Source organism: Phalaenopsis equestris, unplaced genomic scaffold (assembly GCF_001263595.1).
Source record: "Phalaenopsis equestris unplaced genomic scaffold, ASM126359v1 Scaffold000002, whole genome shotgun sequence".
Taxonomy (NCBI): Eukaryota; Viridiplantae; Streptophyta; class Magnoliopsida; order Asparagales; family Orchidaceae; genus Phalaenopsis; species Phalaenopsis equestris.
In genome coordinates this window covers 74,373,247-74,384,543 of record NW_018164444.1, presented here as the reverse complement: position 1 = coordinate 74,384,543, position 11,297 = coordinate 74,373,247, and the positions used below count along the sequence as shown (strand labels likewise).

Below are 11,297 nucleotides of genomic sequence, written 5' to 3'. Positions count from 1 at the left end.
AAATTCATGGATAAGCCTCAGGCGTACATCAATCTTCGTGATCATGGCAACGATTATATAAACAGGGGAGATACAGAGCCTTGAAGAAGGAAAAACTTTAAGAATGGGATGGTGTTAAGCAAAAAGTTGCACCAGAAAAAAAAAAAAAAAAAGAAAAATAATGAATTCTAATTTGTCCGAAAATCATACCCAAAAAATAGAGCGTAAATGAAAAGAGAGGAAAGAGAATGAATATTAATTCGTCATTACTTATGCATAAAATGATTTTCTTATTTATGGAGGATATGATACATAATGATGATATTATATTTTTGCCCATTCTTTAAGAGAGACAATACTGACATATTTTTGGTATTTTATATGTATAAGTTTAATGTACGGCTGCTCACTAGTTCACCCGTCAAAACATAATTGACTTTGAGTTGGCAAGATTAACTCGATTGGCTGAGCTTGATCGATATGAGTCGGTCGGTTAACATGGTCTAACTGCTGATCCTCGACTCCTAATGGGGAAATTCTAAGCGTCCCTGGGATGGTTGGAGATGCTAGGGACTCAAATCTTCTCTTGGGTGGGTATTCCCGCGGTGGTTGTCTTAAATAATTTTTTTTTTGTTTATGGTTGAGTGACTCATCTTTGCGTGATAGAAATCTGCTTCGAGGACATTCAACGAATCCTTGAACGATTACTTCGTGTAATTCGAGAGTATCTCCAGCTACCAAACGGGGATACAGACTACCGTCCCCTTCCTTCAAAAACACTAAGTTCTGAGTTTCGAAAACCCTAATTTCACCCTTTCTCAACCTATCGGAGTCGCTTGCTCTTATTGCCGTTGGATTTGAAGGAAGAGAGCCCGCAAAGGGTTGCCGGAGGAAATGGTTGTGGAGTTGTGTTACTTGCTTCAAGAATCCAACCAAGGGGGTGTTTGGCAGCACATTTTAAAGAGAATTTAATCATTAATTTAATTTAAATCAAGCCAAACACAAAAAATAAATAATAAAAAAATAACTCTTAAATCAAATATATTCTCTTTTTGTCTTGTGTACAGTTGTTCCAAATTTGAAAAATCCCACAGAGAGGCAGATTTAACGGATTTACGTTGTTGTTGCTTCCGATCTTCACTCTTGATAAATCCTACTTAACGTAAATTCGATCGCCAAACAGCCCTTAAAAAAACACATACAAAGTAGAAACAAAAAATGAAAGAATCTAGAAATAAACATTTAAAAGGAAAAAATAAGGGGAATAAAAATAGAGAGAATGCTCCGCATAACCCGACAATAGTGCAATAATCCCCATCCAAGACACTAGGAAAAATTATAGCATACAAAGTAGAACTCACAAGATATATTTCTAAAGGTTGAAACATAATATATAATTCCATCCACTTAAGAACATGTCCATATAATAGAAAAATAGATGATAAAATTAATCACAAGAGATAGTTGAGATCAATTATATATAGAGAGCACATCATAGCTCAACCACCCACCCACATAACTACTGAGCCGGGCGAGCACAAAGTGCAACTAAAAAGTCACTTAAATATCAACCAACAAATAACATAAAACAACAAAAAGTTGGATTTGAGAAAAGAAGGAACAAAACAATAATCCAGTCAAACAACAGTCACAATGAAAAGACAAAATATAATAAAGTGAAATCTTGTTACTCTACCAAATAACACAACACCAATACCACCGGATATCATGAGTACAAAAGCAACCAACAACCATCCAAAAAAGATGGAAAAATACAAAGCTATATACACATATGTTGCCAACAACCATCTAAAAAGAATTGAATTAAGAAAAAACAAGCTCAGACTAACCTAGATCGCAAATTGAGACTACATGAAAAACAAAATATTAGATCAACTTAAAGATAAAAACAACCTAATAAAAATATAAATGAATTTTAAGATCAAAAGATAGAAAGATTCCTCCCAAGAATAAGAAAAATGTGTAGACAAGAAACATATAGAGCATAATTAAAAAAAAAAAAATGCTAGAGTCTCAAATTGAAGTATGGGCACATCAAAACCCAGACAACAAACAGAGACTCAATCAAAGACTCAATCTAGATTTTTAGAGGAACAAACAAGTAATCAATTAAAAAACTCCCTACAAGTAAAAGAAAATAAGTTACATATAAAAAAGTAAGTACATAACAAAAATACAAAGAATAATTCCCAATAAATAAAAAAAAACGTTGTTTCTCATAATGAAGTCTAGGTACATCATAGCAAAGCTAATGGAAAAAAAATAAAAAAGCAAAATATGAAAAACAACAAGAAAAGAAGATCCATTGGCAAAAGCAAGTTCACCAAAAGTTAGAGATTATAATTGGAGATACCATTCTTAAATTTCAACTTCTTACTATTCAACTTTGCCAACTCATGAATATTTTTGATAATAGCATCACTAGGGGTATGTAATTTATTCAAAATTCTAAAGTTTCTTTCAACCCAAATACGAATAGCAATAGCTTGCATCACAATTAGAAAAAAAGATTATAAACTTTATAATCGATGGTATCAAAATGATAAATAACCTGAAACACGTTGCTACCCGATATAAAGAATCCACCATTATGAATACATTTTTTCAAGAGATAACGAGAAAAGAATACTAAAAAAAAAATAATAATAAGACTTTAAATCAATAGACAAAAATACAAATAATATTAACTTAAATGCCTCTAGCATTCAAAATATCATTTGTCTTGAGAACCTCGTGAATAATCCCTTTACACCAAAAAGCTTATTCCAATACCTTCTAGGCAAATTTTCATGAGTATAAAAGTAGGCCTTCTTATTGGAATAGTATCCCAAACCCCTATATCTATAATTTATATTGTTATTAACAATCTGTATATCATAAATTAAATTGAGACAATTATCAGGAAAACTCTGATTTTGACTAAAAGACCAACAATTATAATATGTAACATCTTTGATTTTAACAAAATTTTGAAATTGAAACAATCAAAGAAAGAATTTTCAAAAATGTCAAAAGAAAATCACCAATTATCCAGGGGTCAAAAAAGGAAAGAAGATTACTCACACAATTAACATGAAAAAGAAAGGAGCTAAATTTGCTAGCCAACTTAATAATTTTTTTCTAGAAAAAAAAAAGAATGAGATTGATAATTGGAAATTAACCAAATAGAACCATAATGTTCAATGCACCAATTAGCTAAAAATTAATTAAAATTGAAATGTCTTCAAATAATTTTAGCCTAAAACATAAAATCAAGATTATCTAAAGAACAACAATGCCTCCATAAGACTTAGGTAAAGTAACATTCTCCCAATAAATAATACTCATTTTCGCTACATTACTATTTTTAAATTAAAATTATTAAAAAGTAAATCTTTCCTGACCGGCTTAAAATAATCAGTCCACATTTTTAAAATGAATGGTCTGCCATTTATAAACTATGTTCCTCCTCACAAAACCACATCAAAATCTTCCACACAATTAAATTTAAAAAGAAAAAAAAACCCTTTGTAAGAGATAACATATCAACCACACCTTTAAGCTTTCATATTTTAGAAATGATTTGAGACATGTTACAATTAAAATGTCTCCTTCCTAAAGCATAACCGACTAATGAAAGTTTCCAATGTTTAGATCCATCATCAGTTTCTTGCTCAGAAAAGATAACTTTCTCTTGTTCGTAAGGTATATAAGAAAGAGTAAAATTTGTAAAAGCAGAAAAATTTGAAGAAATAAGACCTTTATAGTTAAGGGAAGGGCTAGGGTTTGAAATAGATCTAAAAGAAAAAAAAGATTAAAAGGAGGAAAAGAAGACAAATCCATGATTAGAAAAATCTCATGATACTAAAATTCTCGGAGGATATATATATATATATATTACTTATTTGAGCATCTCATAAGATAGAAATCTCAAAAGAAATAAAAGCTAGTTTAGAGCTTTGAAAGACACTAAACACTAATTATAGTTTGTTTGTGATCTCTTTTATTTTTATTTACTTTTAGTACATTTTTTACATATATGTTTTAAAAAAATTAAATTAGTTTATTTTTTATAAACACTAAAAAAAATTAAATGTTATTTTGAGTGTATAAAAATAACTAAATATGTTATTGTTATAAAAATAATTTAATTTGTTGGTTTAGAATCTTACAAATTTACATAATTATGTGATTATATTTATTTGATCATGTATACAGACCAATGAGCTTGACAGAGAGCCATCCACAACAAAATTGCATGTCCTTACACATCGACATGCGAACACAAAACAGTATCCTACAACTCTTTGTGTGTCAATGTAAGTTTTAAAAAAATAATTTTCTATTTTTCTGAAGAGTTATTAATATACCAATTAATGTTTAAAATGTCAATTATGTTTGAATTTTGTTATGCAGGAGTACCAACAACTCTGGAGAGACAGAAGGAGATGGTTAGCCAATCCTCGTCGTCCGCCAGCAATAGTGTTAGTTAGTCTACCACTGTTCAGCCTGATTTTGAATTGTGGAAGCATGCGACGTGGAAGAAGAAAGAGAGAGTGTATGACCTTGGAGCAAAGGGACATTTGAGGCCTAGCATTCCCATGAGGTTGTGGGTGGCCCTAAACCCTCGTTACAAGCTCAGTATGAGGAGCTTGCTAGACGGTCATAATGATGAATGAAAAGCTCTGACAGATGTGTGAAGTCCAGCAAATGGCTGCAGATAGTCTAGCACGTCTGACGAAAAGTTTTGTTCACCAGAACAAGTAACATATGAGTTTTGTCGAGGAACATGATGAGGATGAGCAGGATGATAATGAGGAGGAATATTAGAATTTTAATTATGTGTTTGATGATGTTCCCCAGATAGAAGGGCTGATTATATGTTTCTATCATCTCTGTTTAATCGAACTTTCAACTTCTGTAGTTGTGAACATTAAACTCTTTGATCTTTTTATTATTAATTTAATTTGGTATCATTATTTAGATACATTAGAGCTTTCTTTTATCGGTTTTGATAATATATAAATGTCCTATTATGTTGTTTGTGTTTGTTCTGTGTAGATATGTGGAAATCTAATTGTCCTATTCTTTTTTTTGTTACAAGTTTGCATCGAATTAACGATGGACTATTTCGACGTTAAGTGTTGCAATAATCTCTTCGAAAAAGAACGATGCGAATTCGCCGCAGTTGCGTTGGACATAACCGAGACTAATTAGCTTCAGCCATAGTCAACGCGATTTGGCGTCGGCTATGTCCGAAACATATTATCGTCGGAGGGTTCAACGCTAATAGGTCGTTAATCTTACGCCATCTATTTTTCTAACGTAAATTTATAGTGACGAAAATTTTCGACGCAAATAAGGACGTAAATAAAAATCCATCACAAATGCCGACACAAAATGAATTGGCTACGCCTGTTTTAACGTCAGAATTTTTTCGACACTAATCCAAAGCTAATTGGACATTTTTCTGTAGTTACGCCTAAACTCTATTTTTTACATTTATACCACCCAAATAACTCATATCACATCTAAACAATTACTATTACAAAAAAGGTTCAATTTACATAAATGTCACGCGATTTTATTTATTTACATACCTAACTTCTAAACTCTATTTTTTTTTTACATTTATACCACCAAAATCATCCGTATCATATAAAATATCACTATTTTTAAAAAATGAAATATAAGTTTTCATGCATAAATAAAATAACATGTTAAAATTGAATTTTAGGTGTTGGATATTTAAAGAATGTAGTGTTATGCAAATCTTATCTATTGTCATTTTAAAATATCTTTATAATTTATTAAGTCATCCGGTTGAACCCCAGTTGAAACATAGTTCAATTTTTGAAACTTGAACCTCTCCTACTACCGATTCAATGTCTGATCAATTTTCAAAACCTTGACAAAAATTAATAAAGTTTGGTTTTGTTACATTCTAGTAAATTTAGTTTGCTCTATTTTTTTTGTGCATGACATGGAATGCATAACAATGTAAACAAAAACTGAGATTAAAAATATTTCCAAAACAAAAAACTTTAAATTTATGCACAAATACAACTATACAAATTTTTTGTACTTATTTTTACTAAATTGAACCCAGCTATCGAAATACTTGTATCCATTTGTTTCAATGACAGTTTAGCTCACTTGTATAAGGGCAACTATCGGAGTAAAGATATTTATCAATCTATTAATAAAAGCATCGCCCGCCATGTAGGGCCCCATCTTTTCACACAAACAACGGAAATAAACCTTGTAGAGACACCACCAAACATTCACATTGCAGCATTTTCATTAATACATCAAGAGGGAAAAAAAGAAGATTGAGAAAAAAACTTGACTTTTCGCTTCTTAAAGAAAATTCCACTCTTTCTTGCTCAAAAGAAAAAAATATTTTCCAAGATTCACTCTCAAAACTTAATCATCTCTCTCTCTCTCTCTCATTTTTTTCTCTGGGACAGGATCTTACCCACCTCTCAAAAAGATCCAAATTCAATAAAATCCAAATTCAAAAAAAAAAAAAAAAAAAAAAAAGAGAAAAAAATCGAATCAAAGCAGGAACAAATAACGCAATTAGAAAACTAGAGCAATATGATTCAGGTGTCATGCCTTATGAAGTGTAGACAGAAACCTCTGCATACAAGTTCCTGCCTTACAAGGGAGAATTCGAACTTCAGAGAAGGTCGAGATGAGCCAATATACTTCATGCAAGCAATGAAAATTCCATCTTAAACGTCATAGTGGAAAACCACGTCTAAGTAAAAGCTATAATGGAAAAATAATATATCCAACTGTAGTGTGTGATCAAACCGCAAAAACAAACCAGGTTGATCAAAACCCACATGCATCATGACAAATTCCCAAATTTCTTGTTATGAAAACCCTACCTGGATCAATCTTGAAAACCTGTTTGACGCCAAACAGCATTGCGTACCCTTCGCAGATCTTTGCCCTTTAGAGTCCTCCCAAACCCTTCCAGCATAGAGAAGCTAATCATCGGCGATTTTATGGAACAAACCCTAGGCACAATCTCATGTGGCGACATGATATCCTCTTAGACAACATCCGCGTGCCCCCTTACATCCCAATCAAGCACCGCCGATTCCTTACTTGTCATAAGAGGCATCACTGGAACGTCCATCGGTGCAGACTGGTGATACATATTTCCTCCCCTCAATGAAAGAACGCAGTCCAGCTTCGGCTTCGAGATTGCCGGAATCTCCCGAGCAGAGGAGTAGAAGGAACAGACCGACAAATACGAGGACAGATTTCGATGGAGAAGCGGATAATTGTTAACTTATTCGGTTAACTGCTTCGGGAAGAGCTGCCAAAATGCCGAGGTTCCGTTTATTGAATCGTCGAGAGCCAAACCGAGAGAGCGAGGGTCCGGGGCTAGGGTTTTGTTTGGGGGTTGCGAATGAAGATAGGGGATTAGGGGATCGGTGATTTGGTTCGAGAAAGTGAGAATCCGTTGAGAAGTTCTCTTCCTCCTGAAGGTCATGAACGCCGGCAGAAGCAGCGGCGGCGGCGCTGCAAGTGGCTTCCGACTTGGAGAATCGAATGGGGGGTGGTGATGTTTGGGGCGTGAATGAATCCATTAACGTTCTGTGTCACGGCTGCTGTGGTAGAATTGGGGTTGCAGGGTTGTGCTCTCCGGCGACATTCGCATGGAGACGGCAGTAGTCTGGTATAAAAAGCAAATGAGTTAAGTGCAGTGTCTTTGTCATCTTATGCTTTATTCCGTCCTACCTTGTACTGCAGAACTTGCTCAGAACTTGATAAAAATTGTACTGCATGCACGGCTGGAATAATTGATTGTTTTTATTCTTAAGAAATTTACATGTATATCACACAAATTTACATATATAAACATATATATATATCATAAAATTGAAAGTATCTAAGTTCTAAAACGTAATATTTATATTTATAATACATTATTTTATTTTTAAAAAAATTAATAAATAATATCTTTCTAATGTAATCTTAAAAATTTGACTGTTATTACTATTAAGAAAACATAGTATATAAAAATATGCAAATTTAAATGTTATATATGTGAATATAAAGAAAAGTGTGGGATTTATGTAAATATCTTTATTTTTTTTTAAATAATTGTATCAGTATTAGAAAATTTGCGACGACAGAGTAATAATTTAACGTTATAACACTGCACTAAAACCTAGCACACACAAATAATAAAAAAATTGTAGGAGAAAACACTAGGTTTTTTATGGGAAAAACTTGGAAAATAAAAAAAAATTATGAAGGCTTTATTATAAATTTACAGTAGTAGTATGGTTATAATAGTCGCAATTATGCTACAACAAATGTAGTTGATCATGACGACTATAATTGAAACTTATAATAATAGTAGTTGACCGCAAAGGTTATAATTAGTAGCTGCAATAATGTCAGTTAGTCATAGATGTCATAGTTAAAATACACAATATTATGTCACATAGGTCATGGTTGGGGGCTATGATGGCATCAGTTGGCCACAATGGATGTAATTGTAAATTGTAGTAGCAGTTAGCCACATAAACCATAGTTAAGAGCTTCAATAGTGTCAGTTGGTTACAGAGACCGTAATTGAATGTAATTATAGCGAGTCACATACGCCGTAGTTAGGGGCTAAAATAACGTCAATTGGTCACAAAGACTGTAGTTGGATGTTGTGGCAACAGTTTGGCATATTAGTCGTCGTTATGGGCTATAATAATATCAGTTGATCATAGAAGCAATAATTGAAATTTGTAGCAATAGTTGGTCATACATTGCTGCTAGATTTTAACTTATTAAAACCTCTATTTGAATAACTTTATTATTGGTTTTGTTCTAATAAAATTTTTAAAAGTCTTAGAAAAAAATTCTTGTATCGTAAATTTTCAGATAGAAAATTGCATATCATTGTCAGGAGTACTTCTACTATGCCTAAGAGTCGTCGGGTTTGGTTTACCCATCTTGATATTATAAATATGATGTGCAAAGTTAAAATTATATGGAGGTATTATAATTATACTAAAATTTGTTATGTTATTTCTAATGGAAGTTGGAATTTGATTCATGTTATTAGTATCCCTGGGTACTTGTCTCAGCTTATTAATAGCATATCGATTGTAGATTCTCATATATCTTGACTTTGGTTTTGTTTAGATGACTATGTTCATAAAAGATTTGATCTTTTTGCTTATGATAATTTTTGTAAAGTTGAATGGAATAATTATATCTGGTTGAAATGCCATTCAAGTTAATTTACATTTACCATCTGGAAATTATTCATTAACTTAAAACAAGTGATATTTCTATTGCTGAAGGTATTTCTGCTAATTATAATTGTCATGCTCTATGTTTAGAGAAAATCGTAAGCATTAATTTTTTGACTACGCACAAAAATCGATGCATTTTGTATGAAGGATATTCCTAACTAAAATTTATGATCATTCAAGCTTGATTTCAGCAAGCTTGAGGTCAAACTAGCTGTCTCAACAATATCAACACAATAATATCAAAATCTGTTCAATATGAGTCCAATCAAACCAAGATCAAGCCATTAAAGCATATTAGATGCTTTAGATCTTGAGTTAAATGGTCGAAGAAACTCAAAATTTGACATATTCATTGTCAAAATTTGACATATTTATTGTTAAATTGAGTGCCTTGACCCAAAAAAATTAAAAAGAATCTAAGATTGCAAAATTATTAGGTCATTAATGCACTCAAATAACTAAAAAACCATCTATAATCAAGTGAGATCGGCGGGGAAAAATTGATCAAGTGGTTAGGGAAGCAATGCGTCAAAAAAAAACAAAATTCCCCTTCCTAAAAGGCTATAAATAAACCCCCTCTCTTCACTTGAGAAGATGAGAAAAAAAATAAATGAGATTCTAGAGTCTATTATAGAGAAGACCCGATGAGGCCACAGTAGTCACCGACCACCGATTATCAACGCTCGTGCATGACCACTATCAACCAGTGCAGATCATCACTACCTGTCGTCGCTGACAACCGGGCACCACTGACACTTGGTTGCAACTTTTTAGTCAAAATACAATTGTTTTGTGTACCGAGCACCACCGACGCTTGCGTGCAACTTTTTATTCAAAATACAGTTGTTTTGTGTAACAACTATATTTTATTTGTGTTGTACATAAATGTAATTATTGTGATAAAAATTGTCACCCCGACCTTTTTGTTGCAAGAGAAGGGAGCACCCATTCACTCATAGTGAATAAGTTTGATTGAGCTGAACTACATGGTCTTTTCTCTTCTATAATTTTTCTACGTAGAAATTCTAGTATCTTTGATAATGTTACTTCTCTTTTATTTATGTGTGTTGTATCATTGCACGATGCTAAGACATTAAAATACCACTCCATCGCCGCAAATTTTATTTTTGTGTTGCATCTTTGTGCAATGCTAAGACATTAAAATAATACCACTTCGCCGCGAATTTCCCGACACTCAACAAAAGCATATTTTGAAAATTGATGAAATTGATCAAACTCTTCGTTCGGTTGCTTAGAAATAGAAAATATGTTTAAAAAATGATGATTCTATTTTTTATTATTTTGGAGCGTGTAAATGAAATCATGATTTATGTTGGGGAAATTTACATGCATATCACACCATTCCTATCAATTTACATATCCACATCTAAAATTTGATATTAGAAACATCACACTTTGGTTAATAACAAATGCATGAAAATTCATACTTTAAAAAATTAGTAATAGTATTATTTTTTGATATGATCTTAAAAAAATTTAGTGTTGCCCATATAAATACATAAGTTAGGTGTCAGACATGAAAAAGCCGAAAAATTGTAATGCATGCATGCAAATGCCTCTCATTATTTTTACAATAATAAGAGAAATTTCGTGAGAATTTGAAATCAATAATAGTGTCCAACTATTTTCAACCAACAGCTAGATTTAAAAAACTATATCACTTCTAAATTCATGATTTTTAACTTTGAAGCTAATACAATTACATTTTAAATTTCAGAAGAACTAACGAAATTTGAATATAAACAGAAAAAAAAACTACAATATGTTCCAACAGAGAAAAAAAAACTAATAACTAACTTCTATGCATAATGAATGCACATATATGCTAAATCATTCAGGGCTTGATCTCCAGTCTAGGCTCAAAGCAGAAACCAACGAAGGTTCTTAAATATGATCGTTTCTTTATTGGGTAGTTTTTTTGACAATCTCCAATGCTTGTCTCTCATATCAAATATGAACAGAGTAGGGGTACCATTGGCATGGATGAAGATGAGATCCTCAACTCCACTACTAGCAAAA

At 32.2% G+C, this 11,297-nt stretch overlaps 1 protein-coding gene across 4 annotated transcripts in view; it reads left to right on the top strand.

Moving 5' to 3' along the window:
* The window catches only part of LOC110022247 (DNA repair protein REV1), a 181,257-nt gene that overhangs the window by 44,404 nt on the left and 125,556 nt on the right, over positions 1–11,297 (top strand). The window lies entirely within an intron of this gene.